The 17,664-nt window shown below is 37.9% G+C and overlaps 1 pseudogene across 1 annotated transcript; it reads left to right on the forward strand.

Annotated features, from left to right (window-relative positions):
* The first annotated feature begins 1,422 nt into the window (after window positions 1-1,422).
* LOC145469449 (fibroblast growth factor receptor 1-like) lies at window positions 1,423-10,565 on the forward strand (annotated as a pseudogene). The gene is made up of 13 exons (XR_014042322.1): window positions 1,423-2,053; window positions 2,138-2,308; window positions 2,778-3,092; window positions 3,453-3,623; window positions 4,639-4,804; window positions 5,431-5,648; window positions 5,912-6,096; window positions 6,937-7,020; window positions 7,657-7,791; window positions 7,952-8,166; window positions 8,631-8,671; window positions 9,911-10,007; window positions 10,080-10,565. The product of XR_014042322.1 is annotated as a fibroblast growth factor receptor 1-like (transcript).
* Window positions 10,566-17,664: the final 7,099 nt, after the last annotated feature.

A 17,664-nucleotide genomic window follows, 5' to 3' on the forward strand; every position in this document is an offset into this window, starting at 1 on the left:
TCCCTGATTAGGATATGTTTCTTTTTTACAACGGAAACTCGCCCTTTTTTACAGGCTTAATATCAAGAAGTACCCAACCGAAATGAAATCGACAAATTTCTCACGAGGAAATGTTCGTTGCAAAGCAAAGTGAACGCTGCTAACACACTGCAGCGTTACCCTGGTCTCAAAGACCATGGTTTCAAGTACTATCTTCAAAATTTAGAGTCATTGTTTTACGGCCTTTCCTATATGCTTATACTAATAAATTCAACATGCCAGGGCCAAAATATTAAAAGTTCTATAGTCCTAAGCTACTTACTGTCAGTTGTCGTGTTTATTGTTCTAGAGGATCTCTAACAAAGTTCACAAATCAGTGATGCGGTAACCCTTCTTGCCTTAGTGTGACAGATACTCATCAAATTAATTTTGCACAAGGCTTTGGACCTTTTGTTATGTCAATAAACAGCTTGTTGTATGCATGTCGATGTATATCTCTCCAAGAATTGACTGCATGAATTGTGTTTTATGAGTGTACCGATATGGCCATGGCAACCTGTTTGCCTGGGTGCCCTTCCCTTGCGTTCTCAAAATACAAAACTAATTGCAAGATAAATGGAGAGCTGAAGACTTGAGGAATTCTCATGCAATGGGCAGCGAGAATCACAAGCCATGCAGGTTGGTTAATTACAGCTTCGAATTCTCCTCTGTAAGAAATGATGATATGGTTTTTTCTACACAGGTACGACGGTGCTGCATCCGTACGAACCAGTCGGTTGTTTCAAGGATGAAAAAGATCCACGCGCTCTACCAAAATTAGTCAAACGGTACTGGGTCAACGAGTCAGATTTGGCTAATTCCCTCGCAACCATAATTCAGAAGTGTGCTACTAAGGTGTATGAGAATGGCTTCTGGTATTTTGGCGTGGAATTTCGCCACGAATGCTGGAGTGGAGTGAACGGTAGCTTAACTTACGACATACATGGGCGATCCAACAGTTGTTTATGTGATCATGGCGTGGGATCTGTATGGACCATATTTGTTTACCGCTTTGTTGAAGGTTAGTTACCAGTTCACATGAAATTTAGCTTCCTGACAAATCTGAGAGTCTGAGAACTTGTGTCATGGATGGGTAAGAAAATGCTGTATAATGGTTCCCATGCTTCTGTACATCAAGGTTTAAAACACTAGTTAACATCATAGGTGAAGAAATGTTGCTGGTTTGTTTAATGATAAAGAATTTTCAAGCTTTCAAATTATTGCTAAATTTTGACAAGATATTCTCTTTCCTTGGCACCTGAGATCAGGTTTTCCATTCCTTTTACCGGTATAGCCAAGAACTTTCTGTGTTTAACCTATTTCAGGTAAAGAGGTCCAAGTTCGAAAAATTTGTATGTAAACTGGTAATAAGTACCTGCCTAGATTAGTCTCCGGTTGCTCCAGTCCACTGGGTTGGAATAACGAATAATAACCATAAATCTTTTCGTCGTGAACGGTGAAGTCTTTTTGTACAGAAACGCCATGCATGGTCATCTTAAAACGAAATCTTAGAGCATAAACTAATCAATTTTAACAATTCAAAACTTCAGCAGTCGATACCTTTTCTAAAGCTTTCATGTGATGAATTATTTTGTCTAATCATCAGTGAATGGCGGTTGGAGCCAGTGGTCGTCATGGCAATCATGCAGCGTGACATGTGGAGGGGGAAACAGGACACGCTCTCGCACATGCTCCAATCCAGCGTCAAAATGGAACGGAAAGGATTGCCCTGGGACAAATATCTCCACAGAGAGCTGCAATTTGCACAAATGTAAAGGTAGATCACAAAAACTTTAAAAGTCAAAGGTTTATTCACCTTTAAATCTTCATTTCATGTGATGGATATCTTTCTCCTGATAATCAGTGAATGGTAGTTGGAGCATGTGGTCGTCATGGCAATCATGCAGTGTGACGTGTGGAGGGGGAAACAGGACACGTACTCGCACATGCTCTAATCCAGCGCCAAAATGGAACGGAATGGATTGCCCTGGGACAAATATATCCACAGAGAGCTGCAATTTGCACAAATGTAAAGGTAGGTCACAGAAACTCAAAACTTCAAAAGTTTTTTCACCTTTGAACTCTTCATGTCATGGATAATGTTACCTCTGATCATCAGTGAATGGCAGTTGGAGCCAGTGGTCGTCATGGGGACCATGCAGCGTGACGTGTGGAGGAGGACAGTGGACACGCACTCGCACATGCTCTAATCCAGCGCCAAAATGGAACGGAAATGATTGCCCTGGGACAAATATCTCCACAGAGAACTGCAGTTTGCGCAAATGTAAAGGTAGATGCCTCTTTTGAAAGATTTTTCCAAAAATGATCCCGGCTTGTTAGTTAAGTAAAGTAAAGTAAAGTGAAGTAAAATCCTTTATTTAAAACACGAATATCGTTGTTGTTTTGAAGCTCGGTGCGTTCCTTGCTTAATCTTTTCATTTCAGAGCTGAAATAGTTTTTGATTTTCAGAATGTTTAATCATTTGTACCGATATGGTCATGAACCTTAGGCCCCCATTCTTGCAAGATGACAAAATGTAATACTGCGGCAAAGGGGTAAACGAGCGGCACTTAACTTCGCAAGATAAATGGGACTCTATATACAACCTTGTTAAATATTTTTGTTAGTCCAAGGGAAATAGAGCTTGTTTTTAACGGTCGAGACTTGCGAGCCTCTCGTGAAATGCCCAGCAAGAACCACCAGCCATGCAGGTTAGCCTGACTTCTCTAATTATTGATGATCTGGTCTTTTCTACACAGATACGTCGGGGCTTCATCCGTATGAACCAGTCGGTTGTTTCAAAGACAATTATCCACGCGCTCTACCATTATTAGTCCAAGAGTACTCTGTAAACGAGACAGATTTGGCCAATTCATTCGCCAGCATAATTCACGCGTGTGCTACTGAAGTCTTTGAGATTGGATTCTGGTATTTTGGCGTGGAATATCGCCACGAGTGCTGAACTGGAGTGAACGGCGACATGACTTACCACAGACACGGACAATCCGACCGTTGTTTATGGAATTATAGCGTGGGAGATACATGGACCATATTTGTTTACCGCTTTGTTGAAGGTTAGTTATCAGTCGATCACTTCACACTTCACAAATATTTTTCTAACTAATATTATGTAAAATGATTAGCATTTGGGTCCCAAACCAGCTGATCTAAATATATTTCTTTCCGTTAGTTCTAAAAATTTGTAAACTGGTATTAAGCACCAGCCTTGATGGGGCTCTTGTCTTCACCAGTTCATTGGATTGGAATACTAAATAAAAACTATAAACCTTTTTTTAAGTCTTTTTATACAGAAACGCCGTCTTAAAACACCGTTTACAAAGCATAGGCCGAGCATTTTTAACCAATTCACAAAGTCAACAGTTTATACACTTTCTAAGGTTTTCATGTCATGGATTATTCCCTGTAATCATCAGTGAATGGCAGTTGGAGCCAGTGGTCGTTATGGCAACCATGCAGCGTGACGTGTGGAGGGGGACACAGGACACGTTCTCGCACATGCTCTAATCCAGCGCCTAAATGGAACGGAAAGTATTGTCCTGGGACAAATATCTTCACAGAGAGCTGTAATTTACACAAATGTAAAGGTATATGCCTTTTTTTGAAATAGTTTTCCTTAAAATGATTCCGGCTTATCTTGATGCTCTAGTATGTTCCTTGCTTTTCATTGTGGAAGTGAGTTAGTTTTTAATTTCTAAGGTGGCTTTGTGCCTTAAGAATACACTCAAACCTCTTTTATACGGGCACCACAGGGGCAGAACTGAATGCCTTTATCATAAATGTGTCCGCGAGGGGCGAGGTTCCACCGTAACGTGTTATTTAAAGTGGTTGTAAGAATGTTGTTAAGACGTAAAGGGAAGAGATGAATATATAAATAAATGAATAAATAAAGAAATATATATATATATATATATAGATAGATAAATATATCAATATTTCAGATTTAAAAAAAAAAAAAAGGTCCTTATTCATAGTTTTAGTCAGTCGTTAAAACTTACAAGGTACTGATAGAGTAAAGAACTGTCCCAATAAACTAAAAACTAACAATACAATCTATTTGAAATCAAAAGACATCTATTTACAGAGCATGAGGCGACCTGGTGAGGATGCGACCTATCGCCTAGGGTCCTGTTCTTACGTGGTCGCAGAGCATCCTGCAGGGGATGCTAGGGAGTACCTACCAGACTATTCCACAGCCTCAAATCCCTTTCTTTAACGATCTGTTGGATCGCCGTTACCTGTTAATTGTACCCCAATCTAAATGCTCTTTTCTGTAGCCTATCAAGAATTGATATAAGCTACAGCGTTTGTCGAAGTATTTTCTTTTTATCGTCGTTATTATTATATCAGACTTTGCACCATTTGTGTTGTTTACCACCGAAGAATATTCATAGTTTATGAAATATTGTCATCAGCTAACTACTTCTAAAGTAATTTACAAGCGGCAATGAGATAATAATAACAATAATGATAACAGCAGGTTGTTTAAAATAGACCGATTCAAGTTGAAAAGAAAAACAAAATGGCATAAAATATCTTTGTGAAAGAAATAAATTAGTTATCTAAATGGTGTTGTCATATTTCGCTCTTCATTGCATTCAGACTCTTCGGGAGGTAATCGTCTTCACAACAATCAGACTTATCACGGTCAGAACACTGGGGAATCATCTTTGCCACTGGTAGCGAAGATTGTAGGCAGCTCGCTTTTGGCTCTGCTATGTTTAAGTGGAGTGTTATGGTTTGCCTTGAGATATTTTAGAAAGAGTCGGTGAGTATAACTTATAACGAATACGCTCGGTCAGCTCCAGTAAATGATACGCGTGTTTTATTCAAGAAAAAAACTAGGAGGGTAGGCAACTTACAGGTCCTTGTGTGACATATAAACTTGTTGCAACACAATAAACAGTTTAAGGCTGTGGTCTTACAATAATATTAATTAACAAAAAAAGCAAAATAAATATTTTACATTCCCTATTCTCGTGCCAAATAACCAAAGAAACGTCGAGGAAGTATTCTACAGAAGAATTAATAGAATAGATTTGTTTTATGAGTTAACGCACGCTCGAGGGAAATTGATATAGATGAAGTCAACATGACAACAAAATTAAAAACGCTTACCGTGAATTTTCGAGCGTTTTATTCCGTGGAATTCTGTTAAAACGTTTGCACACTGGTAATAGATATTTTGCCTTAGTTGGAGCTCGTTTTTCGGGAAAAATCTGTCAGACCGGTTTTTCCACAGCAAGAAAATTTTGGAGAAATTTTGCAAAATAAAATTAAAAATAAAATCACAGATAAAACCATATAAACGAGGATGCGTTAGGCGATAAATGATTAAACTCTAAGTAACCATCTTAAGTACTTTCTATCTTGAAGGCTCGATCTTGTTTTCAGCTCCAGTTCAGAACTCTTTGATCCGCTTGAAGTGCTTTTTGATGACATTTCCCTGGATACGATTATTGGAGAAGGAGCTTTTGGGAAAGTATACAGTGGCAGACTTTTAAAAAAAACTATGGAGGTTGGAAATGGAAAGAAATCTTCGCAGAGCAAGACGGATAAGGAGCAGCAGCAAATGAAGATGGGCTTGACTGTTGCTGTGAAAATGTTACAAAGTATGATTTGGTTACGACAGCGTTATATAACCTATAAATATAGACAAGGTTCTTAAAACGACCTTTCAAAGTCTTGACATAGGCAAAATGAAAAGTCGCAAAGAGTGATATATTTTGAGTTAACCACTTCGGTAATCTCATGAAATAGGCGTAAAATTGTGATCGTGTTTAATGTTTCAGTTTTAATTGATGCTCGCCCATGTATTTCTGAGGATTATGTTTAAACTTGTAGTGAAAAATGCCTTTTATTTTTGCCGTACTAGATGGTGCCACAGAAGAGCAAATGCAAGAATTCCTAGAGGAAATACAGCTCATGAAACAAATCGGGTATCACCTGAACATATTGAACTTATTGGCCTGCTGTACTATGACAAGTCCCATGTTCCTTGTAGTGGAGTTTGCAAAGAATGGGGATTTACTTCACTACCTCAGGAAAAGAAGAGAGCAGGTGATGTGAGATGATTGAAAATCTTACCCCCCTTTTAGTTTGGTCAGTAAGTTTTAGAAAACCGGTCTACTTACACAAACTGTACTGTTTATTGATTCAATTCAATACAGTCCAACCACGACTAAAGGCCATCTCTCTACAACGGCCACTTTGCTCTGTCTCCAAGAGATGTTTGACTTTATTCTCTATAATATTTGGAAACACGAGCAAATTCGAATGCTCTGGCGCAAATGAACGGGAGGAAAAAGATGATTCCGGTCCCTCAGACTATTTTTTTGCTTCTTCGAACTGTTTTAGGCTGTCGTTCTCAGCTAGTTGTTTACTTATAGTTTTCTATGAAAAAGTGTCAAGATTTTATAAACAATTCGTTTTTCTGCGCGCGCTCGTTATAAACCAAAATATTAAAACTGTGAATTTCAAGAAAACGCCTCGACCGTGTTACGTAGAAAACCATGAGATAACGTTGAGTGTAAAACAAAAGTGAAGGACCTTACTCCACCATACTGAAGCTTCTCCTACTTACCTAATCTTCGGCAGCGTAAGCAAGCTAAGTAGAAACATTGACACCCCCCCTCCCCCCCCCCCCAGATTGTTGCCAGCAGCAAGGTACCCCTACATCCCGGTAATAGTTCTTTGTATAACGTTGCCCAAGCTTATATAATTTGTCAGTAGCCACAATACCTTTACGTGGAGAAAGGCAATGTGAGAGTAAAGACTCGTGCGAACAGAGCCCCTGAAAAACCATAAAACTCTCTACTACTGTCACGGCAATAGATGTCCAAAATGGTAATAGATGGTTCATGGTAATAGATGTCTCTACTACTTTGTTTTACATTTTAGATCAAACAAGCTTTTGAAGAGACGGAAGATGCAGCACCTCATCATCACACCGAAGGAGTCATAAATGAAGGGAGCTTATATGAAGTAATTAGTAGTTGCACTCTTTGTTCCATGCAAGAAGAGAGACTGAGGTAACCAGTAGTGGACTGGAGTGCAAATCCTCCAGTCCCTCCTACTAGATGGATTTGTGTTCGGTAGTGCCGAATTCAACTCCTTCTCGCTTTGTGAATAGCACTGAATTCTCAGAACTTACTCTGAATATAACGTCCATTCTGCTGGTAGATTATTTTGATTTCATGCATTTGATTAGAAGGAGTTGTTTGAATTTGTCTCCTTTCAGAACTTTCAGGCTGCCACTCAAAATTTGCTGGCAGGCTGCAGTTTAACCCTCGAACTGACACATAAGCCCCACATAGATTCTCTCAGAATTTGGAAAGTCGGTTTTTTTAGACCTTCGTAGAGATTTCAACTACCTTCACGTCATTTGACTTTACCATAGCAACCGCTAGTCAAATTTCGTACTTTTTGACAGCCCCAGCCCTCCACCTAACGCGGTTCTTGACCAACAGGAAGTGAAATTTTTCGTTTTCAGACGGCTAAAATGCAACGACATCCAATTTTATTTTTCGATTTCTAAATTAAGATTTCGTGAAGATTCCATCTAGCAAATAAAATTACTTCCTGTCATATCACTTTAAATAAGTGCTATTTACTTTTCAGTGCACCAGCGACAATAACAGATGTACAGATATTTCTCATCCGAGTGACAACAATGATACTGACAACTTACATGACGATGATACTCTCACACCCGCTGACCTAATGACGTTCGCATGGCAGATAGCGAAGGGAATGGTACGAGCTGTGTTACGTGCATACTGTGAGACTGGCCAATATCTTTGCAATTTGTAATATTAAGATTAATGCTTTAATGGAATTTTTCACAGATTATTGTTTCTTTTCATTAACAACTTCTGTTGCAGTAATCAAAACTTCCCTTTCTTATTTTACATAGGAGTTTTTGTCACTTAAAGGATTCGTTCATCGTGACCTGGCGGCGAGAAATGTTCTCGTTTGTGAAGGCAAGCTGGTCAAGATAGCCGACTTTGGATTGTCGCGTAACGTGTACGCCGAGAAAGTGTACCATGCTACAAAGAACAGAAAACTGCCAATCAAATGGATGTCCCCAGAAGCCATACATGATCAAGTGTTCACGGCAGAGAGTGACGTGTAAGTTTAAAAGTATCAGGTGAGGGGAGTCGGTGAGGTTTCTTATCAACGGTTTTACTGAAATCCAAGTCTGAGCCGCTACATTCGGAGTTTGCTGATTTGGAGCAGCCCTAATTAAAGATATTCTAGCATTTTTAGTCGCTACAATTACTGTTTTGAAATACGGTTTGGCGACAAACGTAATGGGAAAATAAATAATTCGCTCACAGTTCAAAAGTGACCTTGTAACATATTGACTAAGATGTCAATTATTAATTGACATCTTAGTCAAAACGTTACAACCTCACCTTTGAACTGTTTAAATAGTTAATTTGTCACTGATATAGCGTCATATAAAGTCTGAGCTTTCCTTCTTTTCTATTGCATCACGTGACAATGAATATTTGGCTCAGGATGGAAAATTCCCTTCAGGGAATAACCAATAACTGGGAATCTGATAAGGTTTATCTCATTTATCTCATCAGGTGGGCGTATGGTATTCTACTTTGGGAGATTTTAACAATCGGTACGTAGCATCTCTTTCTTTCGAATCGTCTTTTTAGAATCTATGTACTTTTGACATACATACCGACATACATACATACATTGACTTCGTTGTTAAGTTGGCCTAAAATCATGAGTTTCAGGATTCACAGTTTTTTAGGTTTCTTTGCAATTGCGCATGCAAAACTATACTACTTTTAGAAAATAGCCCAAAGAAAATGGGCGCGCTGATTGGTTTAAAATCGTGTTTCTATTTAACAATAAGATTATGAGATAGAGATTTCTATCACGTGATAGAACTCGAGAGCAAATAATCTACTTGTTTTAGTATAAATCTACTAGTCGTTCAAAACTTTATCTGAATCTTCCACACAAACACTTCAAAAACGCAAATAAGTGGCCGTCATTTTGTTAACAAGCGCAAACTGCTACGCTACCCACTATCTACAACAGAATAGATTGTGAATAGCGTAGCCAATCAGAGAAGAGCATTCGTCATAGAACGCTAGTAGATTTATACTCAAACTCAATAGAAACACGGTTTCTTTATTTCTTTTAGAAAATTCCTCGACGTAAAAGGAAACGCAATTTGTTTACTTTGTAATGGGCTCGGGCGGCGCCCGCAACTATCACGCGATAGATATCTCGATCTCATAATGTAATTGTTTAATAGAACACTCGTGGAAGTTTGGGAGACCTCAAAAATCTGTGGAAACACTCGCCAATTAGCTTGTGTTCTCAAAGCTTTTCTTGTTCTCCCAAACTTCCACGAGTGTTTCTATAACTCGATAGAAACGCGGTACATGTTTTCTATTTCTTAAATAAACACAACTGCTTGGATCAGTTCATCACTCCATGTTCTACCTGGCTGTAGTTTAGAGAGGCTATGAATGATCTCACTTCTGCATCACTTGTCGGGCATATTACTCAACTCTCCTCCAAGACCCGCTGTACATGTATCGCTATGGATGTAGAACTGCTTTAAAATAACATATTAGACATATTAATGTGTGATTATAATGATCAATGAACTTACCTCTGATCTACAATGAACAAGCTAGTTTCCAGGACTGCCACTCACTGGACATCTACAAACATGACCGAGAATTGAAATCGGGGCTACCAATCACAAATGTAGCTAGTGGAAGGGGAGCGGACTTGAGTTCGGAATTTCCGAATTGCAACGCTATCAACGCCTTAAACAACATGCTATCGATATCTCGCTGCCCCATAAACTGATCTTTTCTTTCTTCGTGTCTAGGTGGGACGCCATATCCTACCATAAGTAATTATGAACTTTTTGAGGCTCTGAAATCTGGATACAGAATGGAAAAACCACAAATGTGCTCGGATGAAATGTAAGCGTTCTTTTTATCTTGCACCGTTCTTTTCATGAAATGATAACTAACACCTGCCACTATTTTTCTCAGGTATGACCTAATGCGACAGTGTTGGAAAGAAAATCCCGCTGAAAGGCCTTCATTCACTGTCATCCGGGAACAACTTGAACGGATGATGTTACAGCATTGTCCTTATTTGGATATGGCTGACGCACTCTATAGTTACACACCCCTTTATGACGCTGACAGTGACAAAGAAGCGCAAATGGAAAGTACTACTTTGTAACTTACATGCTGGTTTGCATGTAAGTGTTTTGGATATGATGACAAGTTGGCATTCTGTACGTTTCTCAGTTGTTGTTGTTTCCAAAGGAAGGCTTGCGGTGTCTTTTCCAGACAAAACAAATCTTGTTTCTACGAAATGTGCCCAACAAAGTCAGCCCGACAAATTAATAATAGCGAAAACAATGAGCACCACAAAAAGATCCGCCACTCCATCAAGAAATATTTCATTTCAGGGAGTATAAAGTGACATTTCGCAAAGTAACATGAAGTACCATTTCGCAAAGCACCTCAGAGGGCCATTTGGAAAAGTACCAAGCTATATATATATTTGTCAACGTGCAAATTAACATTTTGGAAACCTTCTTTAGCACCATGTGTTAAAGTGACTAACATCATTTCGCAAACTAGCAATTAAAATTTTGTAACGTATGACTATCTTGTAATAACATTTCCTAAGTAGGGAACACTGTCCAAATGTTAATAACTATTATTCGTCATGGAAACTAACGTTAAAATACAATTTTTGTCTTGCGCTCTTCCATTGAAAGAAGCAGCTGTCGTGGGCTGATTTACTCTCTGAGTGACTCAGAATAAATGAAATTCGATAACGACGCAAGAGTAAGACTATCGTCAATGCTGTTAATGTTCAGTTTATATCGCCCCTTCAATGAAACCGGCAACACTGAATCAATTTCCAAGGAAGTCTATTTTAAGCATTTTTGCACCACCAGCAACTCCTGGATTTTTCGATACAGTAAAGCATTGTTACCACCGGAAACGAGGAAAGTTGGCCGTGGAATCACCGTGATTTTAAGGTGATTCCCTAGTAAAAGAACCCCCTGTAGATTTCAGATGAAACTTGGTATGCTGCTGTTACATGACAAGGATATATTACAAACGTAGTAAAAAAGAGGGGGTCACCGTGCGTAATCTCCGTGCGCAACAAATAAGCTCGATTATTTTTCAATGTAGCGTGTTATATCACACAGTGTTCGACTTTTTTTTATTGTTTATTTATCTACGTCCCAGAAAAAATGTCTTCAAATACCCTGCATTTTTTTTATCCTTTAAAGAAAACATAGTTTGGACATACGTTGTTGGGCCCGTTATGTCTCCCTCTGTAGTATTTATTTCATTTGCCAAAAAAGTAGCCATAGATTTCCGCTAATTTTTTTTCTCAGTTATTGAGGATATTGAAATGATGAAATAAAAAGTGTGGGTCACCATGCTCGTTTAAGAGAAAAGGAGCATTTATTTCGGTATCGAGCTTAGTTTGAGGGAAATCTCTTACGTTTTTGTACGCGCAAGTGCTCATGCGCTCGCGCTGATGACACAAAAATCGTGAGCAGGGATACGCAATGCAATTCTAAGAAATCACTTTAAGGTCAAAACATCGTCACCAAAGCTCCGTCGCGCCTTACTCAACTGATAATCGTAATATTTTGCTTTGCATTCTGGGTCTTGTCTTTACACAGGGGTGCCAAGCTCACGTCTCGAGAAAAGCGAAACATAAATTAATTCTCGGACACGTACGTAGTTATTCCTGAAAGCGTCACGTGCGCATTGTGTGAGTCCAGGGCGGAAGGATTCCTGGTGTGTCTAAACTGACGGGGTGTTAGGTTACGCGAGGAGCCGTTGAGGATTTGAACGCTATTTAGGGGTTGTATGGAGAACGAAATATGGTCGATCTACAACGCTAAATATTCCGAAATATGAACATTTTACACGTAAGATTAATAAAACTTACTTGCCGTCACTGTTTTTTCCTTCATAAGACAGAGTCAAGGCTGCACACTACGAATTCGACCGTTGTCCACGCAAAAGCGGTTTGCGCACAGAAAATCCATCCGATGGGCATTTTTTTCACCCACAGTTTACGATCTAAAGTCATTGCACCCTCGCTGCAAATGTCTCATTTCCAAAAATCCCCGCGCATCACGTTGAATACGAGCGTTTTATACAAGCATTTCCAAGTCCGCTTCTTAGCACAACAGCTCGTGATGTCTTGATTGGACAGGGCCGCGGAACAGGCTTTGGTCCAGGGTCAATATTCTCTCTACCGAGGGTAGTACGGTCAATTTATGTACAATTTATGTGGTCTTTACCGCCATCGCGCCTAATCTGGGATCTTAAGTCGCCGCAACATTGGGCGACTTTAGGCGATTTCAGGCCTCTTTAGATGACTTAAGCAAAATTGACAAAAAATATTGCGATTTTAGGCGACTTAAAGCTACTTAAAGCGACCTAAGGCGACTTAAGGACCTTAAGGAGGTCTTATACTCTTAGATATAAATTTTCTCCAAAAAACATTTTTTTCGGAACATGAAGATTCAACATTCCTGTCCATTTGTAAATCGTATTTTGAAGCGGTTTTCCTCTAATTACTCCTGGATTTACGTTTAAATTAAGAAATCTGAACACTTCTAGCTATATTTCAACATAGAAACACTCATAGCAACCATTGTTTACAGTCTAAAAGTACTCACAAAATGAATTCAATTCAGTACATTTTAATGATACTTTACACAAACGCGTTAAAGATGTAGTTACGAGAATTTTGCATTATGATCCTGAACATTGTTTCTTCTATCATCTTATACGCTCTTTATACTTGGTTAACATTTCTATGACTGGTGTATTCGGGTGTTGAACTTCAATAAAACATTTATGTAAAACCTTTAAATATACCCCTCCCCCTGCCCCTAACCTCCCTCTCCCCTAGTTCACAGGGCTAATTTGGGCTCTCGGAGACCGAAGTAAAACTTTAAAGCCTTATTTCTCAAAATTACCAAATAAAGGGATCATCAATATATCGCACATGATATCTCCACTGGGTTTTAACCGAATGTTGTCAAATTTTCAACATTGGTGAAGGACACAATTATCTAGGTCTTAAACTTCCAAAATTTGCAATTGATGAAAATTTTCCCTGTTATTTAGTTAATATAGTTAATATTAGTTAATGTTAGTATACTTTAGCATACTTCTCTGGTATCTGAGCAACATAACTACGTTACTCGAAGTGCATACCTACAACATTTAAATCCAGGTTTCTCCTGAATAAATAAAAGGAAATTTTGCCCCACTGTTATTAGACGTTACTATTGGAATGACCTTCCTTTATCTATACGTAACTTAGCGACTAGAAAACGTTTTAAAAAAGCACTCTTCCAGTATTATTTTGCTCAGTATTAATTAATTGATACCTCTTCCTCTCCTATGTTAAGTTAAATTTTACACTAATTATTATTGTCAATTAAACAAGGGCATCTAATTAGCTTGCTATACTTTTGCCCTTTTCCATTTCTCCTCTTACTTGTTTACTTTATACTTATCTTTGTAATTTTAGAATGGAATAAATAAATAAAATGAAAATGAAAAATATTTTTTCAACATTTCACGACAAAAAAACCCCTCAAAACACTGTTTTCTGACGTTTGTCTCCTGGACAACTTGCTTATGGGCAGGATGAACTTAATTCCATACTTTTCGAACCATTCATTATTACGTTATCCTATTTATAATGAACACCACTTTTTAACACTGAGGAGCTAGTTATTCATTAACTATCGTGGCATGTGACCTGGAAAAGCTCATTTTTGAAGTCAGAGTGCAAAGTCCTTTAACGTGGTACCAAAACTGTTCCACATGGTTGTTTTGTAAAAAAAAAAATTATGTATAGGACCCGTTTAAGGGGACTTTATTTCACTCTCGTGTCTAAAACTTGGAAACAGTCTCTCCATATTCTTTAAAAATGACCAAATAAATCTTTTCCATTAAACCAATTTGTAGTAGTCATTCAGTTTACTTTTGCTTTCAAACCATTTTTGATAAAAATGTTTAGATAGAATTACCATAACAGTTACAATTATAGCACTACATTTCACATGAATGTTAGTGAAGATATCACAGTAAAAACTCACATCAAATTAAAAGAAAAACGAATTACATATATTCACAGCTACAAAAACTTTCATTTTAAGAAAAGAGGCATGATTCAGCTCGATTTAAATTTTAAAAACGAAGAAAATAATTAAAGCTTAGGATGTTCAGGATTATTTCTGTCATGGCGAAGACGTACTCCTGCTGCCAAACCATCTCGTTCATGGGACATATTACAACCAAGGATGCCGCATTAGATTCAGTTACGTTCATGGCGAATCTTTTCAAAATACGGCTTTCGGTACCTTTTCCATTTCAGACTTAAGGCAACGTTAATTCTTTGAGGATTATGCCTGAAAATGTCACAGCCTGCCATAACAAATTCATTTTACGCATGGTGCGGTCGCATTTCGCTCTTTCAGTGTACTCAGACTCTACAGGAGGTAATCTTCTTCTTAAGAGTGTAACTTATCATGCTGAGAGCACTGGGGAACCCTCTTTGCCACTGGTTGCGAAGATTGTGGGCAGCTCGCTTTTGGCTCTGCTATGTTTAAGTAGAGTGTTATGGTTTGCTTTTAGATATCGTAAAAAAAATCGGTCAGTATAAAGAATACTCTTGGTCGGCTTCAGTAAATACTGCGTGTGGTTCATTTAAGAAAAAATAGTAACTTAGGTAATTTGTAGGTCACTTACGTATTAATTAACCAAAACAGAGAATAGATATTTTCGATTCCCTATTCAGATCCAACTCAGAACTCTTTGATCCGTAGGAAGTACTTTTTTGATAACATTTAAGAAGGAAGCAAGAACGGCCCAGAAAAAGGTCATCGTCGATGAAGAGGACTAATTTACGTTAGATGGATTAGTCGTGAAGATGCACTGGAACTATTCAAATTAAAAGAGATTATGGAACCTGCCACCTTCTGGTCCGCAACGATCATATTTAACATTTAAGGGTAATAATTGATGACTGTATCTCGTGCTAATATTACATTTCGTACATTTGCACTCGAATCTCCAGGAATATCGGGATTATATCAAACTTATGACATTACCTCTCTGTTAAGCAGTTTCAGCAGCTTAAGTATAACTTAAAATACCCTTAGATCTATCGCATGCAATTTTGCCTTGGGGTAGCCCTTATAATTCGCACTTCCAAAAACTCCACATTAAGCGTTCTGACATTATTTTAAAAACTTTCTGGTAGACCTAAGGGACCTCATTACCCTTCCAAAAACCGCCACCGACTGAAATATTACATCCATTATATAAATTAAAATTTCTCTTAAGGTATCAATACATATCAATATATAGTCACGTCCCGATGTACCAATAACCTTTCAAATTAAAGATTAAATAATTGAATGGTAATTTATTAGAAGAAATAAAAAGGGAATCATAAATTAGGTTAGTATGTTCAACTGTCTTCACTCACTTTTTTCTCTACGGTATTGCTATGAAAGCAGCTTTTACAAAAATAATAATTACAGTGAGCATATAAGAAATAATTCTACTACAATTAAATACATCTTTACATTACGTGCATCACATCATCTATTGATAAATTAATTTTTTTATCAGTTCTCATTTGCTTATGATATTATCCCGATGAGAAAAGTTACATGCAAATTTTTCAATATTTTACTGAAACTTAGGGCAGCTTTGTATGCCAGCAAAATCTGGATTACGTAAACACTAAACCCCAGCCTAACCTGACCTAGAATTTATTGCATTTTTACAAGGCATACAGTTTGCATAGTTCAAGAGAACAGATTCAAGGGAAAACTCTTCTTCAATTATTGTCGCCTCCCAAATTGAATTTGCGGAGCGCTCCAGAAAGGGAATATCCAGTCACAATACCACTCATGAAAAAAGTTGCTGAGACTTTTGCTCTTTCCGGCGGCTGTTTGCGAACAAGGAAATGATTCATTAAAGAAAGTTCTGTTTTCCCAGTTTTTCGGATATGTACGTATTGAACAAATTATGAGATGTTGGGAGCCTGATATTGTTTGATTCACGAGTTTTAAGCACCATGTCGCACATTAGCTGGGAGACTCGCTCGAACGCGATATGGTATTTAAAACTCTTCAGTAAAAACGATATCAGGTTCTTAACATGTAATAATCTGTATTTAAAGTCGTCGTCGTTAGCAATCCCTCGACGTCGAGTAAGATATCAACTTGAATTTTATAACAGTGTTCAGTTTATGAATTCGTTAATGACTAAGCAGTCCGATAATACGTGAGTGTGCAATGTAATAAGTGGCTGATACTAAGTTGTTGCGTTTTAATCAGCGGTAGTGCTTTAATGTTTCTATTAATGACTAAGCAGTCCGATAATACGTGAGTGTGCAATGTAATAAGTGGCTGATACTAAGTTGTTGCGTTTTAATCAGCGGTAGTGCTTTAATGTTTCTATTATAAATCGTGACCGTATGAAGTGTAATTAGCTTCTTTTCCTCCATAACCAAGGCCAATATACCGTATCATTTTTCACTTGAGACCACGTCTTACACTGGACCGGAGCAAAAATTTCACTACAAAAATCACATTTCAATTCCCCTTCAAGTTTTGTGAACCGGGTTACCGCTGGCAACCAGTTTCACCTTTGTGAGAGTCTGCCCTTAACAACTACAAAAATCTTATTGTCTTCTTATTGAACTCGATTTCTTATATTTCCGCACTTGTTAGATGACGTCGGCAGAAAATAACCCAGTATCACTGACTTATTGATTAAACAGCGAATTGCGGAAACTTTGTCTTAGGTTTGCTGTAACTATTTTTCTCCATAGACCCGTCACGATGAGGTTTTTTTCCAAAGAAAATCTGAAGCGAGGAATCGTTTTCAGCGCAGTTTTTCATTCCAGATTGATGTTCATCGGAATCGTAATACTACAGGCTTGACCGAATGAAGTAATCTCACAGTCACGTACGTATAATCATAAGATACCATTGTGCAAGCAACAATAATGTCCAAATTGTTGCCATAAAAAAGTTCCTATCAAACGTTTTTTCATTCAGTATGTGTATGTCAGTTCTGTATTTTTAATCCATCGCTCACTCAGAAACATTGTCCATGAACACTTTTTAACGTAACGTTTAGTATTATAGAAGATAAATTCGTTTAAAGTTAAAGCATCTACTATCTTTCTGATTGTTTCTCAGAATGTTGATCTCAGCCATAATAAACTGCGATCACATAAAGATTAATTAGATCGTTTTCGTCTACAGCCTAGGCCAAAACTGCATTATTTTCCACTTGGGACCAAATCTCATGGGACCTGAGCAAACGTCTAACTGAAAGATCCCATGACAATTTTCCCCAAAGATATGAGAAGTTAGGTATGCGTGGGTAATACAGCTGAATTTGTCTGGTTTGTCAACCTGTTTCAACTTTGTAAGAGTCTACAGGAAACCACATTAAAAATCTTACCGTCAGCTTATTGCATTTTCTTTTCTCATATTTCCTTTTTTGAAAAATGACTGTCTTAATCTTCTTAAAGTCCACG

This window comes from Orbicella franksi, chromosome 15 (genome assembly GCF_964199315.1).
Source record: "Orbicella franksi chromosome 15, jaOrbFran1.1, whole genome shotgun sequence".
Classification (NCBI taxonomy): Eukaryota; Metazoa; Cnidaria; class Anthozoa; order Scleractinia; family Merulinidae; genus Orbicella; species Orbicella franksi.